We start from the raw sequence: 15,764 nt of genomic DNA on the forward strand, positions 1-15,764 counted from the left end.
ATTGCCCGCCCAGTTGAGTTGCCAATCACAGCCGGGTTCCTGCAGCATGTGTACGGGCGATTGGTGGGTCGCCCATACACACCAGCAGATGACTGCGCTGCACAGCAGATTGGATATGTCTGAATGACGTCGTTCAGACATATCGGCTGTACAAACCCAGCGATGCACTATAGATATTTCACCCATTGAATGGAAAGGACGATGTATTTATCAGTGTGTACCCAGCTTTAAAAAATGACATCAGCCTGGTATCTGGGAACCATGATCACAGCAATCTGTGCTCCACAGTAATCTGCAAGGTGATTGTTAAATGTACAGGGTAGAGAGCTTGTGCACACTCACAACAATTAGGTAGTCAGCATCCAAATCACAGACAGATTACAGCACAGATTGTGTTATCAGTCATGAGGGTCAATACAGATAAGTGCTAAACAAAAGCCATCTCCATTATGTTGTCAGCTGCTATTTCCTTGTTTTATACTAAACAGAAAGTCATAAGCAGCCGCTTTTTAGCAGACTGACTGCAAACAATTCAGTTTTATGCTGCCAGCAGCTGATAAAAAAAACAAACAAAAAACTATGGAGTAATAGGTCATTTTTCTAATATAATTTTTTATAATGATTGGTAAATAATCTGGTGCTATCATATAAACACACCTGCAAGGAATTGGCAAGTTTACGGTAACCAGACATGAATAAAACTCTGGTAATCTCAGACACTGAGCAATGCAACAGAAAACATTCTCATTCAGCACTAGGATCGGCATTGCTGAAATAGCTATGTAATACTGTATGTGCAATCTGGACACAGCACCAACATATTTATCCCGTGGAAAACCCACTTCCCCCACAGAGACTCTGTCATTCAATGCAACCTACACAATGGAATATTCCAAGCAATTTCAGTCTTCAACATTACTGTTCTGACATCACCCAGAAAACGTTGCCGTAATATTATGATAGTTTTTATAAAAGGCGCCAGGTTTCTGTAGCGCTGAATGAGGGGGGGGGGGGGATGGAACAGACAATATTTTACATGTGTACAGACTATTACAAACCAATTAATAGTATCAAAGCTTGGAGAGAGTACGAACCAATCATCTCCTGTATTTTTTTCAAACACACCTGTATAGTGACAGTAGGAGCCAATTGGTTGGTACTTTATCTCTGTCCACTTGATCGCTCTCCAAGGCTTGATACATCTCCCCATTATTACGTAGGGAAGACAGAGGGGAGAAGACCCTACTTGCACACAGATTACGATTAGAGTTTGTCAACCTGTGCGCGGGGTTGCGGAAGGATTCTGTTATTTTTTGGATGTGAGTGAGAATTTAAAATCAACATACACTCCAAGATTCGCTACCATGATTATATTATATATAAGTACTCTCATGCAAATTGAGTTCAGTTTATAGGTCAGTTTTATTCTGACAATCTCAATCTGTTTATATTGGGGGGCAATTCAAATGTTAGCATCGGCGGCTGTCCGTGCCGGACGCCCAACGGAGAAATTAAATTGTTGCCCCATTCGGGCACGAACAACCACCAGCGACGGCATTTCTGCTCACTCCTCCTGAGGAGGCGTTCAGAAATGTGTGAAAAGTCCATGGTTTTGGGGGGTCCAAACTAAAACGTTAGATGGAATTAGCAATTTTACGCAGCTAAACCCTGTCCAACTGGGCGCAACAAGCGCTATTATTAATGAGTGCCCCCCAAAAATTGTATTGCAACATTGGATGCGCATTAACTAGCGCACCTTAAAAAACAATTTGTCTGATGGCTTGTCGTTTGACCATAAAATTATTTGTACAGGGTTTTTAGAATCTCAAAACTTCCTTAGAAGAAGTTGTGGTGCTCCAAAATCTCAGGTACTTCCAGCCTACAGCTACAGCAAACAAATGCAAATCATTCCGGCTTAGGCAGCACAAATGCAGACAGCCTGCGTGTCAGAAAGACTCTAATGCTGGGTACACACTGGCCGATATATTGGCCGATCAATTGATCGGCCAATATATTTGCTGGCCGTTGGCCAATGTGTACAAATGATTTGTCTGGGAACCGGGTTGTTCACAAACATATCGCATTGGCTGTGCTGCACAGCTGATGAACAGATATGTCTGCAGCTATAACTGTCCATCGGCAAGTGTGTACGGGCGGTCTGCAGACTGCCAGTACGTACGTATGTACGTACGTACACACACACACACACTGCAGCAGCCGCGAGGGGGGGGGCCTGCCCCCGACCCACCTCCCTTCCAGCGGGACCCGCGGCTGCAGGATAAATGATGGCCGTTCAGTGTTTATGAACAAGTATAATCATCTAAAGCAGTGACGAGTATACTGTCCCCCACCCCCAGACATTGTGCACTCTGTAAACCCTCTGTCAAGTGACATTGGGCCTGATTCAGAGTTGCACGCAGGACGCAGCTGCGGTGTGTAAATATGATAATGCTGCAGGAGGAGACATCCTAGTGCAAGCTTCTGTGATCCGCTGCTGCATCCGAGCGCGCGTCATTGGATCACTAGCGAGAATATCACCCATCTGACCTTGGCACTCCCAGAGAACGGGGGCGACACAAGCCCATTTTCAGGAATGCTGGCATTACCCCCCCAACATGCCCCCAACCGGCCGCAGTTTGGGGGGACAATGCGTGCGTCGACACACAGGATAGTTTCTGCACATGCGCTGAACGGGACATGCGCAGTCCTCCTGCCATCAATATCGTATGTATACCATCAGGTTTGCAGACAACTCTGAATGAGGCCCATTGTCTCTGACTCTATAAACCCACTCGTGACTGTTACCTGTAAACAGTTGTTGTTTGAGATAGTGATACCCAAGTGTTCTTTATCCACTTGTGAGTGTTTATTGTTTTCACGTGTTTGTCATTATTACCACATCAATACAGGCTGGCTGCCCAGCTTATGCACTCACCAGGAGGGAATACAATGTGCTGTGGCATAGGGTGTTTGTCTGCGTCACCCAGAATACTGCACAGTTAGGAGGAGATACCAGGTAATGATAATCCCCATACAATGTTGTATGCAAATAGTTTAAGAATAAAATTTTACACCAACAAGGCTGTTAAAATTCTTTCATCATCGAAAACAAAGAACAATAAACAGCTCAGGAATGTGGCTTATATAATACAAGACGTGACCTAAACATAAGATTAGATAATAATTACCACACGAGTACAGAAATGTTACCGTCACTGAAGACTTTAGGATGTGTAGCTACTAAAACTAGATTTACCAAAGCCCTACAAATGTGTATGCCCTTTATAAGAGAAATGGGTAGCTGCCATCATGACAAACTCATACTATAAAGAAGTAAAATGGTTAAATGGAACTCAGACAAGTCAAACAAAGATGTCCAAGGGTCACAACAATAAAGTTATGGAAGACAAGTTTGATCCTGAAACTACCGATAAAGGTCACTTATATTTGAGAATCAAACCAAACAACCAAGGTGGATCATAACAAAGAACCAGATGCCACTGAACCATTAACTCTTGTACACATATGACGACTCTAGGAACTTTAGAAGAACAGTCCAGGCATTTCTGAGCATTATAATGCACAATTGCTGTTTATGTGATGAATTCAAGGGAGAAAAAGTCAACAAAAAATATGAAAGTTAATGTGGCACATGCAAACCCAAAACATCAGGCAACTATATTAACGTCTGGCTTTTATAGGCTCTTAATTATGAATGGATGGTAGAAGTCGCCACATGTAATAAATAAGAAGGGTGGGGTAAAAAAAATATATATATATATATTGACATTTAGAATGTGGATAGTCAGCATGTCAACAATGCATTTCCCATAGACTTATTAGCCGCCTAACCCTAACATCGGCTGTCGATATGCTACACGTATACCAGTCATTTTTGTTGCAATAGCCATCTGTTTTGCTTTGGTTTACAAAAGAGAAAAACAATCAATATAACATTTAAACAAAGATAGGCTTTATATTCAATAAGGTATCGATACCTTTATTATGTTAAACAAAAAGGTGGCGATTACTACAATTGTGTCTCTATTTTAGATGCCAGTATATCAAAAATTACTATGACAAGGCAGCTTCTTTCTGTTCAAATATATACATATTAGGCTGGTTACATTTAGCATGATCCATATTCTGATATTATTAATATTCAAACTGATATTTGTTGCCAATAATCACTTTTCTTTAATGAAGTCCTTAAACAAGCTTTATGCTGGGTGCATTGCATAGTGGGCCGGATTCAGACCCGTTCGCTAGGCTGCGTTCGCACGTAGCCTGCCGATATTTGTAATGTGCACATGCATATAAGATGCAGTGCGCGAACTAGTCCATGAGATCGGGAAGCGTTCACACGCAGCGCATAGCCACCTCGCTAGAATGAGTGACAGGGCGAGCAGTTTGTGGGTGGTGACAAGGGATGGTCGATGGAAACGGGGGTATGGTGGTGCGAACGCAGGCATGTCTGTGCGTCTTAACACGGTTTCAGAGGCGTGCATAATTAAGACGCAACGTCATAATACACGTCACATGGCTGAATTAAACACTGAAGCAGTCGCATTGTTTACAGTAGGGTGTGGTCAGCCACAAGTGCTACGTATGGATCCGATGTTACCGATTGTTACATGCACTTCCTGGAGATGACGTTGATCGCTGAGGGAAAAAGGGCGTCTTGCGACACGTAGTCTAAATACACACCGCAATTGCACGCCAAGACATAGTGGGCGTGCTAATGCCTTGCCATGAGATTGCGGGATTTGCATACTTTGGCTGCTTGCGGGTCTGAATGAGGTCCAGTGTTCCCCTCTAAGTTCTATTTAGGGCAGGGAGCCGATCATGAGAAAGGACGCATCCATGTCCAAGAAAGGTGTGTAGTATCTTGGGAAGGGCCGTGGCCTCCCCCCTTTCCATCACTCTAGGGGGCATTCTCAGCACTCACAATGCCTGGCTGCCCGCACTGTAAACAGATGTCGTGTGCATGTGACTAGCATCTATTCACCCGGCAGTGACTGTTCATCTAAAACGTTCTGGGGAGGTGGTGGAACTGATCTCCAACAGCGCACTTTTTAACACTACTGCCTCCAGCTGATACTACAATGTGAGGTCACTTAAAAAAAAATTAAATAAATTGCTCTACCTCATTGGTGTCACTCAAATGTGTTACTGTCACAGCCCTACCCCCTTTTTTTATTGGGTCCGTAAGTCTCATGAGACTGCACTGATTAATTTTATATGCAATACTTGTATATATGTGTCGCATATCTGTCGGCCCAGCTCTCCCGGCCTCAGATCATCTTACAGGCTGTTACTGCAGTCATTCAACTGCAGTGTTGCTGGCCTACTATCACGCTATCCACTGCACAGCCAATATCATGTTTCCCGGAACTTGGCCCACCTCCCTCTCCTATGGCAGGCCAGGAATGAGACTTGGTGACGTCTGTCTCCTTCCCACCATGCACAAAGGGTCAGCAGAGAGTGACGCCTGATCACACAGTGGAGGGGACACCAAATACATCAGGTTAGTTTCAAAGAAACAAATTATGGGGTGGTATGCAGTGGGGATGCGTTTGATCAGGTCAGGGATCATCGGGACTGGGGCTGCTCAGCTGGCAAATTAAATGAATAGCTATGAAGTGGAAAACAGCAGTGACTGGTGCCTAAATTCAATGCATTTATAAAGGGGGAGTCAGTCACACGGCATGTTGAAGGCACAGGGGAGACAGTCTCTTCAGCCTCATACCCTATGTCGGAGATGAGGCTAGAGAGACTGGGTGCAACTGGAGAGACACGGGGGGGGTGAGACTGGAAAGATGGGGGGATGAGGCTGGAGAGACGCATGGGGATGATGCTGGCTAGACGAAGGGTGGGTTGACGCTGGTGAGACACGGGAAGATGGCATTGGAAAAATGCAGGGGGAGTTGGAGTAATGATCCTGGTGAAACAGAGGGGGTTGCCACTGGAGAGACGCATGGGGGAAGCCGCTGGAGTCCAGTGTCTCTCCAGCCTCATCCCCCCGCCCCCCATCTCTCCAGAATGCTTATTCAGGAAAGTTCTGCCCAAAACTACTTTCTATGTATTATCTGGTTGAATCTCTGTTGTATTATTCCTATGCAAACAGGTGGTTTTCGAACCACATGATCTCCTATATGCATACAGCTCACAGTACCCACCTAGCATCTAATAGAATTTACCCCATAGATTGTAAAATAAACTGGGGCAGGGAACAATGTGAATCATGGAAATATGCTCTGTAAGAAATGTGTGCGCTATATAAATAGTGCATATTCCCATTGATCTTTACATCTCTTCACCGGCGGATCCAGGGGGGGGAGGGGGCGATAAAGTCGATCGCCCCCCATACGCATAGCCCAGATTCCTTAAAACCCCGCCAACCTAATGACACAACTAGTGTCAGCCGGCCGGGCTTAGCTGCTAGTGCCTGTCAACAGTGCAGCGGCAGGTGCGCTGCGTGAAGGGGGTGGGCAGCGCAGAGAGGGTGGGTGGGTGCAGCGGCTGAGGTATTAACCTCTTCCTCGGCTGGCAACCCCTGTCCTCCTAAGTTCCTCCCCTCTCATCTCATATACTCTGGCTGCGCTGTACCTTAAATGACATGACAGCCAGGCAGTGGGCCGAGCCTACCCGGCTAAGTGGTTCCTCACCACCAGCGGCACTGCCGATATTGTTCCCCTCACCACCTTCCCCTTCCTTTCCTCTCTGCTGCGCCTGACCTGCTGCTGAGCCTGCGCTATCAAATTGTATGGCAGCCAGGCAGTGAGCTGTGTCTGCCACTGAGCTGAGATGGAGCTGGAGTGAAACTCCGCCTTCTATACTCACAGCCCAGCCACTCACTGAATGTGGCTGCCTAACACTGACGCCTGTGCTGGGCTCAGCACCAGTCCTTCCCCTCCCACTACTCCTGGCCGCATGCTTCACACCGCCAGGGAAAGGCAGCCACGGACACGCTCCCACATGACAGCAGCAGCAGCTGGAGCAGAAGGGCTGCTCAGGAGGCTGCAGCAAGTGTGCAGGGCCAGGCAGATATGGGACAGCAGCAGGTTAGTGCTTCCGAACACAACACGGTTTGTCCATTCTCCAACAAGTGTTACCCACCATTACTGACCCCCATCCCAGTGTCTCCAATACTGCAAGCCCAGTATCTCCCTCCTTCCCTGCCCAACCAGCCCACTGCCCCCTACCTAGAACCCCCAGCCAGTCACAGTGATCCCCCCCTCATTCAGTCTAGTATTCCCACCTCCCACCTCTATATCACTGCCCCTACCCAGTCTCCCTATCAACAAAGTGACCCCCATCCAGCCTAGTGTTCCCCACTATCTGACTGACCCCTCATCGCAGTGACTCCCACCCTGCCAGCCTAGTGTCTCCTCCCTTCGCCCCCTAATCAACCCACTGCCCCTCAGCAAGAACACCCAGACAGTTTTGTCCGTGTCCCCCCCTCATTCAGTCCAGTGTACTCCCTATTCTAGTCTAATGTTCCCGTGGTGTCGCCCACTGCCTCTCCCTGTCACCCTTTGCCACTCGCGGGCATCTACCACTGCCTCTACCTATCACTCTTTCCTGACACCCTCTGCATCTTCCGGTCACTCACTACCTCCCATTAACTTTTCACCTCATCCACTGCCTCACCCTCTGATTCTCCTTGGTGTCACTATCTCCCCGTCACACTCTCGGTCACCCACTGCCTTGCACCTTCTACTGACATCACCCACTGCCTCTATCTGTCACTCCCTCTCACCAACTGCCTGTCACCCTCTCTCTCTCTCACCCACTGCCTGTCACCCTCTCTCTCACCCACTGCCTGTCACCCTCTCTCTCTCTCTCACCCACTGCCTGTCACCCTCTCCCTGTTACCCACTGCCTGTCCCCGTCATCCTCTGTCACCCACTGCCTCTCCCAGTCAGCCACTTCCTGTCCCCAGCGTTGACCTCTGCATCTCCGCAGTGTCACCCACTGCCTGTCACCTATTTACTGTCACCCACTGCCTTTCCCCAGTGTCACCCACTGCCCATCACCCACTGCCTTTCCCCAGTGTCACCTGCTTCGTGTCCCCTACTGCCTCTGCCCAGTGTCACCCACTGCCTTCCCTACTTGAAGGAGGGCGCACATCTATAGTTTGCAGGGGGTGCCAAACACACTAGCACCGCCCCTGCTGTCATGTTTTCAGAAGAGTTCTGAGAGTTTGTATTTGTGGAGCATATCAGTGCTGGGGGGTCTGGTGTATATGATGGACTGGGGGGAGCCTTTGTAATGAATAGAGAGGGGAGGAGTCGGTATTAATTCTTAAACTGCCCCCCCTAAAAGTAAAGTCTAGATCCGCCACTGCAAATAAGTTTTACCCATCAGTGTCAAACAGCAATTGCTACTTGCTTTTTGTGCTAAGAGTGAAATTATGTTTGTCTGGAAGACTTCATAGTCTGCCAACCTTGACAGTGGATGATAAGTTAATAACAATGTGCTCACTTTATACAAGTTATAAAAGTTAACCTATTCCAGTGTCCAAACAAATTCCGCAAGATATGGTCAACATGGAGGAGGATGGACTTCGTGACTAGGCCCATTTTCCTCCTTTTTAAAGATCCTTTAAATTATTATACCTATGCAATAGATGGGTGGAATGCGAACAGTTGTGTGTGGAGTATACAAGAAGACCGATCCACCATCCGAGCGGCCAATTGGTAATCTATACACACTTACCAATCGGCTGCAAAATGTGTCTGCACTGACATCACGGCTGGACCGGCATTTAAATTTGTCCGCTTAAGTTGAGTGGTCAATGATCCCTGTAGCAAGTGTACGGGTGGTCATAGGTTGCCCGCACACACATGCACAGTTATATAGCATTCCGATATATCGGCATCGGTTGTGCCGCAGGCCCGACCTGATGTGTCTGTGACAGACATATCGAGTGTACACAACCGCCCATGCACTCGCGAAATATCATTCGTCGAATTATATATATCGGCCACTGTGTACCCAGCAGTAGTTTGATGTTATTTATTATGGTTTTGGTCAAACTAAAATAAAAAGTATAATGAAAGATGCAGCAATACTGATACTACATTGCAACTAAATGCAACTGAGGCTTCGGACAGAGGGCCTGATTCTGACCCGGCCTCAAGCGCTGTGCTCTCACAACCGGGTCGATGGTGGGCCAGTGCGCATGCGCACGACGGTGGCGGCTCCGTCGTGCGCATGCGCGAGACCCGGATAGTAATGGGCACTCCATCGCTCCGGGTCTCGCAACAAAGGTGGGCGGGCCGGGGGAGTGGCTGCCCAAACGGAGGCATTCCCATGTGAACGCCTCCGTTTGGGGGCGGCCCCACTGTTAGAGCCGACATTTCTCTGCGGCTTGCGGCAAAGAGACCCTACCACAAGGGTCTCGTCACAAGCTTGATGGTCGCAATGGTCTTGACCATCACGACCATCTTCCTGGCCGCTCACTATAGCTGTGGGTGGTCAACCACAGCTATACGAGCAGCTAGGAGGCCGTTCTAAAAAAAAAAAAAAAAAAAAAAAAAAAGACCGGCCCTGATTCAGAGCGAGCGCTCTGTCAGAGCGACCGGCTCTGAATCAGGTCCAGAGGCCCTGATTCAGCAAGGAACGCAAGTGCGCGGACACACACACACGGCCGATGTTTGCAATGTGTGCATGCATATAAGATACAGTACGCAAACTAGGCGCTGCGAAGGGTAATGCGATCGCAGACAGCACACAGACCCACCACCCAGTGATTGACAGGAAACACAGTTTGTGGGTGGTTACTAGGTGTGGTTGTGCGAACGCAGGCGTGTCAGTGCATTTCAACGCCGTTGAGGAGTGCATAAATTAGCCATTGCGAGACCCTACGCAGCCTGAGCTCTCACTGCGTGCAGGAAATGTAGCAAAGTCTGCGGGGAGGGTCAGGTCAACCAGTATTGTGCGTATGGTTTCGATGTTTCGCAATGTTACCGCTATCTTGGGACTACTCAGGCTATGAGTAAAGGGAGATGGGCGGCATTCTGTATTGGTGGGTGTCTGCATCTTATGCTGCGGTTGCCGTGCGTAAGCACTGATTAGCATATACACACGTAGCGGCTGACTGCGTGCGAACGCACCATTGCGTTCCTTGCTGAATCAGGCCCAGTGTCACTAGTGGGAAAATACAACATTCATAAATACTCGTATAACAAATAACCCTTATCCTTCCAAATGACATTGCAAAGTAACTACTTTGTATGTAAAAGTTACTAGATCTTGCTGTACGAACCTCCTAAGGCTGGTTTATGCAAGGCAGATAGATGGATGGACAGACGTCTATACTGGAAGTCTGTTCTTCCCTTGGCTGAAACTCTGTGCTGTACACTACAGCTACCAGGGCATCGCCAGGCAATACTGAGAGGGGGACTACAGAAAGCTGGAGCCACATTTATGCTGTAGGATGATTAAGGAAGGGGCGCAATGATCCAAACTCCATTGCACTTTATTAGGTACACCTTCCTAGAACCCCCCCCATGGCCAGCAACAGAAATCATGAGGCCCCTGTGTCTGTCACAACCCCCCTCTCCCCCAGCCAGTGTGTCTGTCACACACCACCCCCCTTCCCCAGTCCCTGTATCTGCAACCCCTTCATCTGCAGATCCCCACCACTCACCCCATGGCTCTCTAGCCCAGCCCGGCCCCGGCCAACGCTTACCTGCTGCGCTGCCCGTGTTCCTCAGTCGTCCCTGGCAGGTGGCTCAGTGTAGACCCAGCGGCTCCGCTTATTCAGCGGCGCAACTTCAAGCACACTGCGCCGCTCGGCTTCCCTGTCGCTATCGGGACTTGAGAGCATCTTACTCGTGCCGAGTGCCCTTACACAGCAAGTGGCAGAGGCAAAGGGGACACCTGAACTGGGCTCCCGAAATTCCCGAGGTCCAGGGCCCCTCGGAATCTTGGGGCCAAGTAAAAGTGTCCCCTTTACACCGATGTTCCCCATTTTTCACCCTATCCTAATATTTAGATCGAAATAGGATATTTCTTCCAAAAACACATAGGGTCCGTGATAAGCTCACGGACCTATGTGTTTTGGCCATTTAGGTGGTGAAAAAATTACACACTTATCGTGAATTTTTTTCGGGACACATCAGGTCCCAAAAAATATTCACGATAAGACCCATCGGCACATTGCGGCTAATAAGACAGCCCTGCCATGATCAATTAGCAGTGCTACATTAGTGCTGCTAATTGGATACCCCCTTAAGTTGTAAACAGGCCAAGAAAGTAAAAGTTGCAGACTGTTATTCCATAGGGCTGCTTATTTGAACATCAAGAATATCTTCAATGGAGCCAAGATCTGATTGAAGCTGATGTGCCGAAGCAATAGCAATCCTATATATATATGTAACATACCAGCACTAGTTACCAGGAAAAATGATTACATCTGAATGAATATTATTGGGTTTTTCAAAATTGAATACATTAACTAAGAGCTCATCTTATAATACCAAGTTCATTAATAAAAAAAAAAATCAAAATGCAACCAATAATTAAGTTATAAATACATTACATGGATATTCGAATATCACATCTACAGATGTGTCCTCATACATCTAGCCTCCTTGCGCGCTAACCGACCCTTCAAGTCGCGCCATGCTGTGGCGTGTCTCTGTAGCGCAGAGCGTCTTTTAGTCGACTTTTTACCTTCACAGCAATGCGAATATTTAGCACAAGCAGCTTCCGACACTAACGTAGCGTTGTGCATGCAGATACAACCGGAATCTCACACAGAACATAGGCATGCTGCATATCATTTTAATCGGCAGAAGCTGCTTGTGCTAAATATTCGCTGTGCGAAAGACGCATTTGAAGGTAAAAAGTCACAAAAAAACGCTCGGCGCTACAGAGTCACATGGAGCTCCTGTGTTATGTGTAGCGCACGGAGGATAGATGTATGTGGACACATCTGTATGGGGTCAATTCAATTGGGTGCGAATTGTGAATAACGAGTTTGTAAGTATCATGAAACTCGAAGCACCCTAGAATTTTCCAATCCAATTAAAAATGCCTATTTGCAGTACTCGCTGCAGATTTTTGCAAAATGATTGCCAAATGCAATGAGAGAGAAAAAGTGGGGAGACCATCCTGGACCGCCCAAAATTGATAATTTCGTTATAGAAGGCAGTTTGTGGACATTAGGAAAGTACTGAAGGTTTTCAAATGGAGTCAACTGGCTAAAAAAAAAACCAAAACAAAAAAACTAAAAACTTTTTTCATTTAATCGTAAACAAATTAAATGAAATAAAGAAAAAAAGGGGGGGGGGGGGGGAGGGATTTTGGGGTACTTTGAAAAATTAAATTTTAACCTTAAAATAGAGATTTTCCTTTCCATCTCAGCCCCTTAGGGAGGTTCACTCTGACTGGGTCAGTGAGAGTTGCTAATAAGATTGCAAAATGAATTCGCTGTGCGAATGCAAAGAGAAAACAGCAACTTGCACCTCGCAATTCGAACCTATTGGATTGACACCTATATGTGCTTGTTGAACATCTCATTCCAAAACCATGGGTAGTAATATGAAGTTGGTGCTCCCTTTGCGGCTATAGCAGCCTCCACTATTATTGAAAGACTTTCCTCTCTAGACTGTAAAACATGGCTGCAGTGATTCACATACCTGGAGCCACAAAAGCATTAGTGATATTGAGTTCTGATGTTGGGCAATAAGGCCTGGAACACAGTCGGCGTTCCGATTCCATGGGTTCAGGTCAGGGCTCTGTACAGGCCAATCAAGCCCTTCACACGAAAATTGTTGCCGCAGAGGTGGAAGCATACAGTTCTGTATATTGTAGCATTAAGATGTCCCTTCACTGAAGCTAAGAAACCAAACCATAAAAAACAGCCCTGACCATTATTCCTTTTCCACCAAACTTCACAACTGGCAATAGGTATTCACGTAGGAAGAGTTTTTTTGGCATCTGCCAAACCCAGATTCGTAATTCGGACTGCTAAATGGTGAAGCACGATTCATCACTCCAAAGGCCAATGGTGGTGTTTTTTACAGCACATCAGCCAACGTTTGACATTGCACATAGTGATCAGAGGCTGTGCGTGGCTGCTCGACAATGAAACCCAATCCATGAAACTCTCAACATATAGTTCTTGTGTTGACGTCGTTTCCAGAAGCAGTTGGGAACTTGGTGGCAAGTGTTACACCCAAGGACAGGCAAGTTGTGCTCTTTCCTATTCTGTGACCTTGTGTGGCCTAGTACGTCACGGCGGAGCTCCGGACCTAGACATTTCCAAATCACTAAAAGCAGCAGCTATAGTTGACCAGGACAGCTTCTAGCTGTGTTGATATTTAACAAACTGACCTGTAGGGAAGGTGGCACCTTATGACAGGGCCACGCTGAAAGCCACTGAACTCTTCAGTACGGCCCACGCTACTGCTAGAGTGTGACTATGGAGATTGCATGGCTGTATACTTGATCTTATATACCTGTTAGCAATAGGTATGGCTGAAATGGACAAATTACATTAATTAAAAAGGGGTATCCATATACTTTTGTCTGTGTAGTTTATCCTATAAATTTTTAAATTTCAGTAAAAAAAAAAAAAGGTATGAGAGGGCTAAATAAAACGTTTATAGATTCAATGCAGAAAAGCTTCTGGTGTAATTAAAGCATGGCCGCAACTAGGGGGGGTGCTAAAGGGGCACGTGACCCGGGTTGCCGGACTTGTGGGGGTAATAAGGAGAGGCTGCCGAGAGGCTAGGTTGCTGCTCTTGTGGGTTTAGAGCCGCATCCCGGCCTTGAGAGGCACAGAGACACCATTAGTCTAATGTGGTGCCGGGCGCAAGCTCGCGGACCAGCAGCCAATCAGCAGAGGCTTGCCGGTCCATGAGCTCCAATTGGTTCGCAAGCGGCTCCACATTACAATGACGGCAGTACTGATAGTTCTCCAGCATGCAGCAGCCCCGTCCCACGCCACCCCGAGCTCACCCACCGCACGGCCCTAGCAGGTAAGAGAAGGGAGATGGGGCCTTACTGTGGCTTAATGTAAGAGGCCTTACTGTGGCATTATGTGTAAGGAGCCTTACTATGGCATAATGTGTTGTAAGGGGCATTACCATTTCACAAAACCACATACCTTTTCATCCTCTATGTTGTATTTTTTGGGGGGCGTCAAATTATGGCCTTACCCCGGGTGACAAAACTCCTTGTTTCGGCCCTGAATTACAGGACAAGTATTGTGTTGAACTGTGGTCACAGGAGGCAAAATAAAATAGTGTTCATTGATCACAAACTTACAAGGAAACAAATGTCTCATTCAATCGCATAACAGGGAAATTACCGACACTTCCCTGGAGGTTTGCATAGATCACTCCCAAATACTCTTATTATCATTGTCTGGAGAAAACCACCTGACCAGTAACATTCCACAGTGGCCCCACATCCATATTTTTCCATCCCATTCTGCTTTTATACAAGAAAGAGAATTCAAAAGGCGTACTTAAAATTCCAATTACAGTAAGACACTACTCAACTAATATCTTACCCTTCAATTAGGCGATAGGCATACAGCATTCACGTTCCTTTGCCAAACTGGTACATTCTGCAGATGTACCTGTGTTATTTAGGCTTTGTAAGCTTAGTGTGAGACGATTCGGTTTATGAATAATTCTATAAAACACAAACCATTCATACATAAATATCAATGTAATCCATATGCACAGTTTTACTTGCTTATACAAATCTATAAAAACCACTTGTTCAGAACAAATATGCCAGAAACCCCCCCCCCCTCCCTCTGATATTCTGCAAAATGCAGAATAATGGGTTAATTGATGTGAGACAGGTATACGGCGGTGCTGTATAGATGGGACAGGTGACTTTATGTTTGCAGGTGGGCGTTACAAGTGTTTTTTTTAACAAATGTCTAAAAGTTGCTTAAAAGGACAAAAAAAATCAATTACATGCACCCCAAATTGATCTAGAGCATTTCATTTACTGAAAAACACTTTTCTAATGTTCTTAAAAAAAAAAAAAAGCCAAAATGACACCTTGTAAGAGCCCCAAATGCTTTGCTTTTGACCACTAATATACATCTATACTGTAATCCAATGTTAGTTTGCACTTTTTTGGGGGGTACACGTTGATTTCCTCATTGTTCTCCACACTTAACGTGCCTATCATCAAATCAAATTACCATGCAACCACTTTTTACAATTGGACTGGGCTATAAGCGGGAGGGTGAATACCACACGATAGGCATGTTAACTCAAGACACGGTAAGCTAAGATTTTGCCATGGACGATTGAATGTGCCCTTTTGTTTATGAAACACATTCAACTAACCGAAAGTTAACGCTGCTAAATTTGAACAGCTAATTGGAATGGGTTGCCACAGATAGTTGAATATGCTTTTAATTTTGCCAAATCCAATAATAGTAATTTAGATATAACCATTTGTGCTAGTATATAGATTTGCACTTATTTTTTCCCGAACGTGGGGTACACATTTGGCCGGCGGATGGGCCGACCTTATGTGCCTGTGCATACACACTTACCGATATGTCTGGCCAGAGGAGGCAGTGTTGATGTCATTTTAACCACTTTCTGTGGCCAGAATAAGGGTCGGTCGGCAGTTTGTTCGGTCGGGTGTGCACACCGGCAGATGGGAAGGATACATTTGCCGTGCTGCACAGCTGACGTGATATATCTGTGAACAACATTTTTCACAGATCAGGTGCACGCACAAGCCAACGTACGGAACAATACATCGTTCGC

The 15,764-nt window shown here is 46.4% G+C and overlaps 1 protein-coding gene across 4 annotated transcripts in view; it reads right to left on the bottom strand.

The window, feature by feature from the left end:
• Positions 1-15,764, bottom strand: part of PIK3CB (phosphatidylinositol-4,5-bisphosphate 3-kinase catalytic subunit beta) — a 211,350-nt gene that overhangs the window by 156,183 nt on the left and 39,403 nt on the right. The window contains exon 1 of one of the 4 annotated variants that reach the window (XM_088466481.1): positions 14,534-14,555. The exons of the other annotated variants lie outside the window; for them this stretch is intronic. The gene's annotated coding sequence lies outside the window, so the exon portion shown is untranslated. Of the gene's footprint in view, positions 1-14,533; positions 14,556-15,764 lie in introns of those variants that run through there. 4 annotated transcript variants of the gene reach the window in all.

Source organism: Taudactylus pleione, unplaced genomic scaffold (genome assembly GCF_031769625.1).
Source record: "Taudactylus pleione unplaced genomic scaffold, aTauple2 ptg000066l, whole genome shotgun sequence".
Classification (NCBI taxonomy): domain Eukaryota; kingdom Metazoa; phylum Chordata; class Amphibia; order Anura; family Myobatrachidae; genus Taudactylus; species Taudactylus pleione.